The sequence below is a fragment of the Sceloporus undulatus genome, chromosome 1, assembly GCF_019175285.1.
Source record: "Sceloporus undulatus isolate JIND9_A2432 ecotype Alabama chromosome 1, SceUnd_v1.1, whole genome shotgun sequence".
NCBI lineage: Eukaryota > Metazoa > Chordata > Lepidosauria > Squamata > Phrynosomatidae > Sceloporus > Sceloporus undulatus.
In genome coordinates this window covers 301,735,390-301,750,000 of record NC_056522.1, presented here as the reverse complement: position 1 = coordinate 301,750,000, position 14,611 = coordinate 301,735,390, and the positions used below count along the sequence as shown (strand labels likewise).

The window sequence follows — 14,611 nt, the reverse complement described above, 5'->3', positions numbered from 1 at the left end:
AACCAGGAGCACAGAAGGAGAAAATGCATCTTTGACTTGTCTACACATTGTGCACGTAGGAGGAGAGATCAAATTACAACTCAGTGTGGTCCTCCAGTAACTTTTAGAGTCTTTAGGAGAAGAACAATATCAAAATGAACATCTTTCAAAATGTCTCAGTGCTAGTACCCTATAGGGATGCATGGCATTTTTGTTTTTTCTTAGTTTTTTTTTTCTTTTCCTTTTTATTTGGCTCCAACATTCTACATCAGTTTGTGAATTCAGGAGGGGTGTGTGTGTGTGTGTGTGTGTGTGTGTGTGTGTGTGTGTGTGTGAGTGAGTGTGAAAAGCTGTATAAGAATATTTGAACATTTTAGTGTGCATTTCTCATATTGTAGTTGTATATAATACATTTTGCTATTGTGCACAAATTTGCAACTGATTTTCCCCAGTACAGTGTTCTTTATTTTTCCCCATATATATATGTATGCCCTGCATACTTTTTCTTGTTAGCTATAGCCTTGTACACATTTTCTGAGATACAAATGACATCACACAATCATGAGAAGTGCAGATTTCAGGATAGAAATGCATTTCAATTTAAGAAGTGTGAATGGGAAAGCTTTTTAGGTGGAACAAATTTCTCTTTCATCACGCATGCCAAGGGCCAGCCAGGGAGAAAGAATGGTGGCTCATCTCCCATGATCTTATTTAATCATTTCTGAGCCTTGGTAGTCATATAACATGAATAATATACAAAGCTGGTTTTAGAGGAAGAGACTATGGCCTGTTACAGACAGGCCAAAATAAAGCTGCTTCGAGTCACTTTGGAGGTATGGTATTTCAATGATGTATGAATCCTAAGAGTCCAAAAGCCACACCAAAGCTGCACTCCAGTCCTTAGGAACAGAGCGTGGCTTTGGTGCGGCGTTTGGACTCTTAGGATGCAGGCATCATTGAAATACCACACCTCCAAAGTGACTCGAAGCAGCTTTATTTTGGCCTGTCTGTAACAGGCCAATGCTTTCTTTTTAGTGCCATATTGCACAGTATCATGTTCAGGTTAACGCGCTGGGGAACTAGGGATAGAATGCCTCCTATTTTGTGCTTGTTTTTCATAATGCTGTGCTTTGGATTCCCATTCAGTCAGATAGAGTACACTAGTCTAGTCAAAAGCCTCAGTGAGAGGGTCCACCAATAGTTATGCCAATTTCTTCTACACAAATATAGCCTTACAAACTTTATGTCCTGAGTCTTCTAAGGATTTAACTCAAGGATCTGCAAGCCAGGAATCTTTGGAAGTATATGTCCATGATGCATGCAATATGCCATCACTATTTCTTCCAAAAGGTCAAGTTATTTAGTTGGAGAAAAAACAAAAGAAAAACACAGTGAACCTCCTCCCCATCAAAAATATGATTTCTTCTCACATAGTACTCTTCCATGCAAGTTCTATCTTCTGCAAATCTTTGCCTATTTCATTTTTGCTTGCAGGAAAGGAAGAAAAATCAAAGCAAATATTATCCACTGGGTGAGATTATGAAAAGTTTTGCCCCTTTTTAACATATTATTATCTTCATCTAGTTTTGAGGGTTGGGAGCAATTTGGGCAGAAAATATTTTGACAGAAGCCTTTTTTCCCCTACCCAAAACAAACAAACAAATCCCCAAACCCACACAGAACATGCAAGTCTTTTGGCTTTTGCTCAGAAGCAGGACAATCACATAGTTGCTGACAATTATTTTTCTGTGGCTTGTTTTAATAATCTGTGAAGATATTTCCCTCCCTCCCTCCCTCCCTCCCTCCCTCCCTCTCTTCCTTGCTTTCTGTTTCTTTTTCTTTTGTTGAGGACCAGAAAATACATGAATCCATGTTCACCACATGTACATATGTTTCATGATCTGAGGTCAATAACATATGCTGAGCCTTCAACAAACCATTAGTGCAGAAGCATCTTCTGGTTGGCCAGTCCTATTATTATTATTATTAGGCTGCTCAACTCTTGCACTTTAACAACAACAGTAAATATGTATGAATTTCCAACATCTGTGTAATCTATCTGCCTTTTATGTTGGGGAAGTTGCATGTGAGCAAGGTATTTGGCAATGTATTTATACAAGCCAGTGATTTCACAAAATGTTATACAGATGCTTAAATGATATGTATTAGTTATTCCAGTCCCTAACTATAAGGAGATTTTACAAAGGCTGGAAGCCTATATGAACCAATTTCTATAAACTGAAGTTGAGACAGTGGGGGGTATCTGTTTTTCTGCTTTAATGTTTAATTGGAAAAAAGTCACTGATGTTTACTTATTTGTTTATAACATAGCAATAATATACAGTGGTACATTTTGACTGATGGAATGATAACTAAGACTGAGCCATTTTATGGTAGCAAAAGTGTCCTGATAGAAAAGGAAAAAATAATAGAGCGATGTTTGTAGATTTCCATTATGCAAAATAGGGCCATAAAATCAAACTTAGGATAGAGTGAGCTATAGATTTGAATAGGAGGTTTTGGCATTTGCTGTTATGGGCAAAAGAGCATCACTTAGAGAGAGCTAAATGGTTTTACTCCCAAAAATGCTCTTCTTGACCTGCTGATTATATCTGAGAATCATATCCTTTTAATGTGGTTGAACTATGGCTTCCCAGCCTCCTATACATGCAAATCTTTGTGAAAGTCTGAAAACATTAAAGAGAAAGGGTGAGGAACATAAATTCACTTGTGTCATATTTCTCTCCTTACAAATGTAAAAATCTTTGATTGAGATAGTGTGCTATTTTTAATGTTGATCTAGGACAATGTGGTTCCAGATTTCAGGCACCTACTAGGTTCTTGTGAGGGCAAATAAAATGGAACAAATAACAATTAATACATTTATTTACAGGCTATTGATGAAATGACTGGTTGATTGGTTTTTAATGTCAGTTCCTGCTGATATAAGGGAAAGTGGCTTCAATGACTCAGTCCATTCTCAAAGTGATAATGTAGCTAAAAGACAGGAGTCACTACAACCAGCAACCAGAAGGGAAAGGAAATGGAGCAGATTGGTTGCACACTACAGTGACTCAACAGGACCTGTGCTGGATTGCCTTACACTAACATTTTACTGCAGATTCAACTGAGTTTCTCTATTTTTGTTCTATTAGTGCTGTTTTCCTATTTACAGATGAAATATGTGCAAGGAAATCACTGAATGAATCATCCTCTGCAACAAATATTTGAGGGTCCATTAACGATTTATCCCTAACATGCTCAACAGGAGACAATAAGAGGACAGTGCCTAAAGTTAATTAAAGCATCAAGGGCAGTCCGAATGGTGTTAGAAAGCAACACCCCAAATCCCTGACCATTGGTCATATTTTCTTGGACTAATTAAAACTGAAAGCAAACAACTTTGTGGGTCATCCATCTCTACTGGATGCATAGATGCTCCAAATAAAATCAATAGACATGTAGGCAGTGTAGAATCGAAGGCCAGCAATGCAAATGCCTTTTATACCATAGGTTGGGAAAGGGTGAAGCACTTATGTCCACTACTTATGGACAGTGTCATGTAAATAACCACTAAGAGGTATACAATCCCTATACTGAATACTACATTATAATTAGCAGTGGTATATATTGTTCATAGAGTCTGAGTGCTTTCTGTAGAAGGGCTTCATATTCCATTATGGAACAAGAAGAGAACTATTGCAGCTTGCATGTAGCCGGCCCAGTAGACATATATCATTAATAAATCAAGATGCAGAGATTTTATCAGCTATCATGGCAAATATAATGAACAAATGTATTTATTATTATTATTATTAAACTTTATTTATATAGCGCTGTAAATTTACACAGCACTGTACATAAAATCATTTAATTAGACGGTTCCCTGCCTCCATGCTTACAATCTAAGAAGACACGATACAAAAGGAGAAGGGAATGGTTGAGGGGAAGGGGATTAGGTCCAGCATTCTTCTCTCCCTCTGAGGCCTGGACCATGGCAGATGGACAGATGGAGGGATCTGTATCTTAAGGACAGGACTGATGGCGTTTGCCCACCCTCTCTCCCCCTCAGAGGCCAGGATGGCGTTGGATGCCTTTGGGGAGGGCGCCGTTCCTTTAAGGGAGGCCTGATGGGATTGGCCTACCTTTCTCTCCCCCTGAGAGACCAAGATGGAGTTGGATACCTTTGGGGAGGGCGCAGTTCCTTTCTCTCCCCCTCAGGAAAGGATCAATGTGGATTTGTGAAAGGAACACAAATGTTAAACCTAGTAGGAAGGGTATTGGATAAAATACATGTAATAGGGAGGGGGGAAATAAGATCAGGGCTTTTGGCATTAGATGTATTTAAAGCATTTGATTGTATGGAATGGCCAACATTAAAAATAATTATGAAAATATTTGGAGTGGGAGATAAAGTAAGGAGATTAATAGATCAAGTATATTCTAATAATTCAGCAATAGTAGTGGTAAATGATAGGGTAACAAATGAAATAAAGGTAACAAGAAGTACCAGAGAAGGATGCCCATTATCACCAATGCCCATTATTACCAATATTATTTGCAATGGTAATAGAGATATTAGCAAATATTATAAGAAAAGATAACAGTTTTGAAGGAGTAGGATTGAAAACAAAACATAAAACTAGTTTATTTGCTGATGACATATTATTAACCATTAAAGATTTAATAGATAGGTTGGGAAAAATAAAAGAACATTTAAATGTATTTGTTGAGATTACAGTGTTAGAGGAACTGATATTTTGCATGGAGTATAAGGATGAAAATGGATCTGGGGAGAGGAGCACTGAGTTGGGATATAAAAGATAGTCAGATAAGTTGTAATAGAATGTAGAAAATATGTATACAGAATTATATATTGTATAAAATGCATTGTATGTACTTTAGTTTCAATAAATAAATAAAAAAAGAAACTTAGTGAAGAATTACATCATTAATCTTACCCCAGCAAAAGCAGGCCCATTGAGTCATATGGGATTTATATTCCTGATTGCGCCTCAGACTGTGGGAGTTGTAACATTTTTTCTTTCTTTCAAACAGGGCTATAATATTACAAAAGACTTCAGTTTTACTATAGGAGTTCTTGAAGGAAATTGTGCACCATTTATGGTCCTACAGGTTATGTTCAGCACTTGTTTTGTCCCAATTAGGGTTGTGAGAGAAATTAACTCTACTATTTTTACACTTTTAAAAAATACTGTTTGGAACCCTGTTGGTTAGTCTCAACTAGATTAAATCCATTCAGTAAATTGTTGAATGTAAATCAACACATAAGTAAATACCATTGGTTCAATGGCTCTGCTTTAGGTAGGACTAGCTATTGATTCTACACCTAGTGGAACGCACACTGAATTGAATCCAATTTTCAGTTAATGCAGTCAGTCAAAGAAAAATGGATCCATATGGGCATTTGGAAAAAGTGCAAAACAAGCATACTTTAGTCCAGTGCCTCTTAAGCCAACTCATGTTAGGAAACAGCACTCCCCCAGGTGTACAAGGAATTGGTACTACATTTGTGCCCTCTGACTTGAATTATTTTTTTCCTGGACATTCTCCAGGGACTGGCAGCTGATGGCTTGTGGACTGGTACCAGATCATGGACCACTACTTTGAGTAGCACTGTTTTATTCATTAGGGGCATGTTCATTAGGGACAGTAATACATCCACTAATGTGTCAGTATGAAAAATGTGCACAAAATACAGATTTTCCCTCTTTAAAAAAAATCTGTGTTGAACTAGTACAGTTGAAATGGAGCTGAAAGTGGCAAAAGGAGGACATGGACTTGACAGATCTGTCTATCATTAAACCTGTTTATAATACTTCTCTCTATATGTCTCTCATCTGCTTACAGTTGCTTAGCTCCTGCTTTTTCTTGTTTCTAACCTTGTGCCAAACTGTTTGTTCAAGTAGCCCAATCTGTATAACCAGAGTGTCATACAATGGCCTAAACATTATTGTTAGTCTTGGCTAGAGTAAATCCATTTATCAATAGGTAAAGGTAAAGGTATTCCCCTTAGACAGGATTGTCAAGTTGTGTCTGATTGTAGGGGGCAGTGCTCATCTCCATTACTAAGCCGAAGAGCCAGCACTGTCAAAGACAACTCTGTGGTCATGTGGCCAACATGACTGCACAGAACACTGTTTACCTTCTCATTGAAGTGGTGCCTATTTATCTACTTGATTTGCATGCTTTCAAACTGCTAGGCTGGCAGAAGCTGGAATTAGTGATGGGAACTCACCCCATCATGTGACACCTGGGCCTCAAACTGCTAACCATTAATCAATAGGATTTACTTAAGTGTTGGCTCACTATACGATAGTTGTTTGCATAAGTCTTTTTGGAATTAACCAACAGGATATAAGCCAGTATGTGAACTACACAATATGCATTGCTCATGATTATCAATTTTGTCCCAATACATAGAATTTGAGGCTCTTCAATTCCTCATGAGATCTGAACATCAGTTGCATTCTTTTCAGGCTTAAATGGGGCCAATTTAACCACACAGACACACAGTCTGGATGCTGCTTATCACAGTTAGAAGGCATAGAAATAACAATGGTTGGAAAGGTTCTCATCCAGGGAGGGCAGGGGGCATTTGGAATATGACCTTTGTTCCAGCTTAAAATAGCCCTAGGCTCTTTGAATTAAAATTGCATTTGCCCAGGGCATTATCAAAGGCAAAGTTCCTCTGTACTCCTGATGTGCCAAGCCTTTTGCTCACACCTTCACAAAAAACTGTGGGAGAACAACGCTTCTTTGCCTAGGCTTCCTCTTGTCCTGGCATGGTGACAGCTTGTTGATTTGCATATGTTCAAAACAGAAGAAGTTAACTGAACAGGGAAGAAAGGAGTGATGAGAGGAAAACCAGCAACCAAAATCATGGTAATTTTAAGTTGGTTCAATGTTTCTGGCAATAATTCAGAAACACTGGGAAAGTTTCACAGGGTTTTGCATGTTACATCTAGAGAACTGAGCCCCACAGAAGCAGAAATATGCAGATCTTCCATTTCATATTCACTGCATCTCTCAAGCCCCTGTCAGTATGCTTGCCCTATTCTAGTTCCCTATCAGAATTGGGGACTTCTTTTCCCTCTTCTCCCATGGAAATTGATACATATCTTGGTATGCATGGTTCCTAATATATGTGATTTTAATAGAGTTTCTGCATTAAATTAAGGTTTTTGTGCACATTTAACAAATATTTGTCTCTGTTGTTTTCAAGTTGTTTTCAGCTTATGACCACCCTAATGTGACCCCATTATGTAGTTTTCTGAGGCTCAGAGTGTGTGACTTGCCACAGACCACTATGTCACACTGGTGTATATTCATTTACCTAGTTAAAATTAAAATAAAAAGAAAAATATCTGGCTGTTTTGGTTTTCTCTAGATAATGGGAAACTGAGGTCCAAAACACACTGCAGGTGCTTTTCCCATGTACATTTCAATAGACAGAAAGGAAAGGGGGCTGGGGAACCTCTCATCAGCACTGACTCATGTAACTTTTAAAATCATTTGTCTTGTTGTACAATTAGAATTATCCTTTAGCAGGAAGCTAAAAACATCCAAAAATATTTATTCTCTCTGAAGTAATGGATTAAGGTTTTTCACCCACACTGAATTTTCATTTTGAAAATATACTCCAAAATAAAATAGAAAATTGAAGCAGAGCAGAAGCAAAAAGACATCAGCGTGGTAGAATCATAGAATTTGGAATTTTTCTTCCTCCCTATGAAAGAAAAAAAAGGAATAAGGTCTCATACATATAAAATCTAAAAGCATCATGACCCAGAATACAAGCTGTAGTAACTGTCCACCAGTTTTATGTTCCTTTTAACCCACACCATCAAAATGTCATCCACACATATTACTTGTTTGCTAGATTTTTACCTCATCTTTCCTGTAAGGAGCTCAGAATGATATACATTTACTATCACAACACCCACTCGTGATTGGTTAGGTTGAAAGACTGTGATTCAGGAGGTCCCTGAGGATGACTTTTTGCTGTGCATCCAGCTAAAGGAAAATAGCTGGATGTATCGCTGCTACTCCCTAGTGACTATGAAATGGCTGTCTGGGGGAAGACTGTCACACTAACTGAGTGGAATTTGGGGGAAGCGGGGGTTGGTTGTTGCACGGCTGGAACAGTATTTTCAACCTCTGCAGTAACCAAAGAATTTGGTTATGGTTGTGAAATTGGACCATCATAACTCACCAACAACATCCCCACCATAATGAGCTGCATTGGTGCCTAGGAATTACCATTACAATCAGACTCTATGGATAGCCATACAAGTGTAAAATGTGTGTGTATCGTGATGAGTTGACAAGTTTGGATTTATCAATGGCCATTGAAGGGCAAACGAAAGAGGAAAGAAGTTTCCCAAGGCCAGGGTGGGTGAAGAACTATATGGATGATGGAGGGAGTTTTGAAAGCTGATATGTGCAAGCTGTGAACTAGAAAGGAGATGCGATGAACTGGCCAAGAGCTTCCACGTGAGGCTGGGATGTCAACCAACATTAAAGGCTGCAGCTTCTTTTGTAAGGAAGTGGACTGTAATCTATGAAAGCTAATGATAAAATAAACCTGCTAGTTTTAAAGATACCCCATTTCTCCCTCCTTCCCTCTTGCCTTCTCCATATACTGAAACAATCTAACACAACTGTTTCTTGAAAGACTGTAATAAAGTTATTCTATAGATTGCAGACATAGCTGTGAATGTGGTGCTACCAATCTCAGCTCACTTACATATTAAAATGAGTACAATAGGCAATTTTGCATACAAAATGCAAGTTAAGGAAAACTCTTTATGAAAATAAATGCTATTTGTGAAATTTATGACCCATCCTCCATATGAAAAGACTGATATAAAAGCTTGAATGAATGGACTTTAATACATGTGGAAATGATTTGGACTGGATATAGACTGATTTTTCAATTTCTAGCTGGTAGTCTTCCAATACATCAGTAGCAGAGCATTCAGAATTCATATACTGCATGACCTGCAAAGTGACAATGACAACAATGATGGTGCAATAGCACTTAGAAAGCACTTTACATTTCTATATCATTCCATAGGACTTTATCACATGGGGACCTATGTGCTTCCATCCCAAAAATGGTTAAAGTGTTGGCATCCCAGAAAAGCAAGCTAATTCACTAATGCTTATCACACACAGAGCACAACAAGGGGTTAAAAGCACATTACTTAGGCAAGAAAGTGTGTCAACAGCAAATTTGGGTTTCAGACAGATGAGGACAAATTCTCATTGCTAGCTTGGAAATACCTTTTTTGTTCATGCTCCAAACTGTCATTTCCACAAGTGCATGCACACACATGCTCCAGAGAGGGAAGGGAAACTGGGAGGAGAATCCTCTTTGCCCCAGAAGCTGTTTCAGAGGAAGGTAGGCAGAGGTTTCCCTTTGCAAACTCCCACAAAACCACACACACACACATACACACACACACGAGAGAAAGAGGAGGTGGCTGATCCATAAACCTGCCTGATTCCAGCGACAACTGACACTTCCAGATGCCCTCCTTTTTCAGGACATGTCCTCCGTTTCTCCCTCCTCTACAGGAGGAATTCCAAACTTTCCTCTCCCTCTGCCTTCTCTCACCAGCTGTTCCCTGCTGTAGGAGAAAGAGACCAGTCATGCATGGGAAAGAGGTGTGTGTTGTATGTTTATATATCCTTTTAAGACCAAGGCTTTCTTCCTCTCCTTGGCAGAACAAGGGACCCTAGGAAATCTGGGAACAGAGAGGATCGGGCACTTCATTTTCAGAGTGTTGCCATTACATGAAGAGAGTGAATTCACAAATGAAATGGAAATACAAATACAGTAGTTTTGCAAAAATGCTTATTTCCTGATTCACGTCACTTTCTATCTGGAATCTAACCAGTTTGCACGTCTGAAAAGCAACTGCAAAAATTGTCCCTAATGCCGTGGATGACCCTGCATTGTGACCAGTCTAACCTTCCCATTTTCCTCATGTGAAAAAGTCCATAGTGAACTAAGCACTCCCAAAGCAGTCTGACCTAAGATGTGGAAAACTAATGGAGATATTTTAAAACTATTGTGTCTTTTTAATCATTTGAAATGTGTTGAAATGTCTTTTCAGAACTTCACCTAAAGTAACTGACTTCCAGTGAGATTTATTTCAAATTTTAGTCCTCTAATTCTAATTATGACCTAATGATAGAGATTGAAAATCTTACTCTTTGAGATCTAAATTGAATTTATATTCCCAATTTGAGTTCATCTATTGATTCAGTGGGCATGTTCATATACCAATACTGACTGAGTCAGTGTTTCTACTCTGGGACCAGAAACTGGTTTTAGGCATGGGACTACATGTCCTCCCATCCCCTAGTGAGGATGTCCTCATGGGTGATTCTGGGTGTTGTAGTACAAAAATATTTTTTCCAAGCTCAAATAATGTTCTGCTTTGATACACACTTGAGCAACCTATCATTCACCTACCACTTTTGAAAACATTAGCTAGTTATAGTTTTCTGAAAAGTTAATATTTTTCTTTGAAATGCAACTTAATATTATCATGAGCATTCTTAGGTGAAGTCAAAATAAGATGTTGAGTAAGGCTGTACCCACACTTCAGAAATAATGCAGTTTGACACCACCTTAACTGTCATGGTTCAATGCTATGGAATTTTAGGATTTGTAGTTATGTGAGATATTTAGCCTTCTCTGTCAGATAGCTCTGGCACCACATGAAACTATCAATTCCATGATTCCATAACACTGAGCATTGGCAGTTAAAGTGATGTCAAACTGCATTATTTTTACAGTGTACATGAAGCCTAAATTAAAACAAAAATCTAAAGAACATTTCATTAAGATTTTAAAATTCTTAAAACTTGTTGGAAAAGTATTGTGTAAAACTTGTTGGAAAAGTATTGTGTAATTTCCTCTCTCCATTTTTGGGTAGAGATTATAGTTTGTCTCAGACATACATCTTTTCTAATTACCATGTACCTATCCTAGGTATATGTTTTTGTTTGTTTGTTTGCTAAAGTGATTTTACTCTATGTTTCTTCTCTTTTAGAAGGACCAGTGTCACCTTCACCAACTATCATGCCTTTTATCAAGCAGAATGTCATTTGAGTACAAACATCAGATATGATTTATTAAGGTAAGAGTAATCAAACTCTTAAAATTCAAAGATATAGCCATGTTAGACTGTAGAATCAGTATGCAGAGAGATCTTGTAGCATCTCTGAGACTAACTGAAAGAAAGAAATTGGCAGCATGAGCTTTCATAGATTTCAGTCTACTTCTTCGGATGCTTTTAGTGGCGTGGAAGCCAGGGACAGGTCTGTCCCTGGCTTCCACTCCACCAAGAGCATCTAGGAAGTAGACTGAAGTTTATGAAATCTCATGCTGCCAACTTCTTTCTTTCAGTTAGTTTCAAAGGTATTACAAAAAGTTTTTAAATTATGCTTAATTTAATAGGTGTACTATTTATTCCAGGGAAAGTAATACTCATTTTCTTCCATAAGAGACGTATCCCACAAACTGAATGCAAGCATGAAAAGCCCTCCTCCCAATATTTCTTGGGTGTGTTTTCTCTTTATGTGAATGATTAGCAGTTGGGGTGCAGCATCAAGGGTACCTTAGTTGTTGGCCTGGTTCCCTACTGGGCTGGTGGCAAGTGGTGAAAGGAGCATGTCACCAACACCATCACAGTCCCAAACTCTGCAAACTTTGAGCAGTGCTGTGAACCTGTTGGTAGCACCAAGACAACTGTGGTTCTTGTCAAACTAGGAGGGCAGTGGAAGCTCACCAGAGCCAGATGCTTCTGTCTCCAACTTGTCAAATTCCTCAACCAGATTGTCAACCAGAGACTTCAGTATGCTGAATGAAAGGGCTGGCCTTATGATAAAAACTCATAATGGGTATCTTTCAGGAGTGCTATAGCTGTGTATCTAGTCCAGGGGTTTTTTGTGGTCCGTCCTAATTCTAAGGTTCTGTATATCTAAAAATTCTAGAACAGTGGCCATATCTGTCTACAGCATTAACAAACAGCTTCATTTATATGCTGCTTCATACTGAACTAACAGTGTCTAAGCAGTTTACAACTGTAAGCTAATTGCCCCCAACAATCTGGGTACTCATTTTAACAACCTCGGAAGGATGCAAGATTGAACCTCCTTAGCTGGGATTGAACTCGCAACCTTATGGTTTTGAGGGAGTAGCTGCAGTACAGTCATTTAACTGTTGTGCCACCAGGGCTCTAAGATAGTCCTGAGTAACATGAAAAATGAATACATTTATTGTGGCATGAGTTGTATATGCAAATAAAATCTTACTTCATCCGGTGCTTAGATGCATATAGATGTCCACAGAGATGCTGGAGATATGTTTAGCAGATGGGTAGAAAAATAATCTTCATATGTGTGAGTTATGCGTTTATCCTTCCTTGAAGATGATACTTTTAAGGATGAATAAATGGTGATGCTGTTGGAGTTTGTGGATAAACCTATCATAGTTTCATCCAGCCTTCATCATGGTTTAGTTTGGCAACAACAGGTGAAAATTGGTAGTAGTTGAAGAACAGGAGAATTTTTCTGTGTTGAGTATTTGAGGGGGATTAAATACAGTGATATTTGGAATATGAAGGTGAAGAGATGGGAGTGAGCAACAAATTGTGTTCATTTGGATGACAGTACTGAGTAGAATCCGAAGGAAATAACACATCTGAAAAATAGCCTGGGAATTGTTTCAAAAGTGCACTAAGATGAACACCAATGCTGTAAAACTGATAGCTCTTATTTCTTCACAAGTGAATGTATACAATATTGAGAGGTATATTTCTGTGAAATGGCCTGTTAAACAAGATTCATAATCCTTCGATAACAAGGTGTCAACTTGGCTATATTTAATCTAAGCATCATAAAAGCTGGCATGATTGCTCCTTCTCTGTCATGTATTAGCAGCTACTCACCTCAGCAACAGCAGCATTTGTTTTTCACACACATACAGTATATTCATTTCCAGCAGCATGAGAGAAAGCTCCCTGGGTAGATATCCTGTATCTATAAAATGTGTGTGAATATTCTAGCCTTATAGGCAGAGCCAATCACAAAGGTTTTTCCTGATTAATTGACACCTGTGCTAATGGGTGGAGGGTGGGACTTCCATGGATTAAGGGGAAGTAGACAGTCATGTTGTGTGCAGAAAGGGGCTATGTCTTGGAATAGCCATAGATTAGAACAGGGATGTGCCTTTAGTTTTTCAAACATTTTGAACTTCAGTTTTCTGAAGCAATGTCAGCATACCAAGTGATTAAGTCTTTGGGGAGGTATAGTCCAAAACATCTGTAGGCCAATGAAGAAAGAATTTTGTCCAAATTGTAGTTCACAACTCACAACTGGCTTTGTATGCATACTCCTAATGTGCTTATTTGTGCATGAAGCTGTTTATGATAAACCATGCTGTTTCCCATATTTGTGGTGGCAACTAAGGAAGCTGGATATGTGCCAAGGATTGCAGTTCAAAAAGGGAGAGATTTGTGTTTGTTCACTTTTTTTATTGGTTGTACAAGAAGGGGGGGGGGAGACTTCGAAATATCTTACATGCTGAGAAAACACTATTATTTCTTTTCTCCCTCATGTCAGAGCCTCCGAAAAAATTGCCAAATGGAATTTTGTCAGCTCTCTTGAAACTGTTACCACCTTTGGGACTTAGAATAAGAGGAAGAAAGTTCAAGCCTAGAGGGTAATTTATTTCAAAACCTATAAGCACCTGAAAATAGAGGTCTGAAATGAAAGTGTCTTTAAAACTACTGTGAAACGATACCAACTTTCATCTGTGAATACATGAAAAGAATACAGGAAACTGCACCTACAGCAGACATGGAAGGAGAAGTTATTATCTAGTTGTAACACGAACCTTTTGCTCTTGATCAGGTTCTTCTGTATTTTTGTCAGGTTCTCCAGACGCATATCCACACCTTCTCCTTTTCTCCATTTCTTTTGTCCCCTTTTCTTTCAGGTCTAGCCACACAGATAGCAAACAAGGCAGTAAAACTTCTGTTGACAGATTTAATGCTTCTTCATTTACAAAACTAACATATCAGGAACAAGGCTAGGCTCAAACTATTCTTGTGATATTAATATTCTATGTCAAGTGGCTTATAGAAGTTGTTCATCTGTAGTTTGAAGTAATATAGGCCAGTCAGGATAGAGTTTTGTCTTTTCTTTTGTTTCAACAGATCACCAGACTTTCACTCTTCTTTCAGTTTTCTGAGATGGACAGAATACCACACATTAAGTCCTGCTTGAATAAAATCAAATTGTTTATACCCCCATTGTTTACTTACATCAAGTGTGCTGTCACTAAGTGAGGATGCCCTTTGTTGTTGTTGTTAACTGCCGCCAAATTGACTTCAACTTTATGAATGAGAACTTTATGAATGAGAAACCACCAACTAACTCTATCATCAACAGCCCTGTTCAGGTCTTGCAAAGTCATAATTTGCTTGAGTGAATCTTTCCATCTGGAATATCATCTTCCTCTTTTCCTAATTCCTTTTCTCTTCCCAAACATTACTGTCTGTTCTAAGAGCCATGTCTCCTCAAATATATC

The 14,611-nt window shown here is 38.2% G+C and overlaps 1 protein-coding gene across 7 annotated transcripts in view; it reads left to right on the top strand.

The window, feature by feature from the left end:
* Positions 1-14,611, top strand: part of LRRC4C (leucine rich repeat containing 4C) — a 1,065,799-nt gene that overhangs the window by 803,611 nt on the left and 247,577 nt on the right. For all 7 annotated transcript variants that reach the window (XM_042446440.1, XM_042446441.1, XM_042446445.1 and 4 more), the window contains one exon: positions 11,070-11,156. The gene's annotated coding sequence lies outside the window, so the exon portion shown is untranslated. The remainder of the gene's footprint in view (positions 1-11,069; positions 11,157-14,611) is intronic.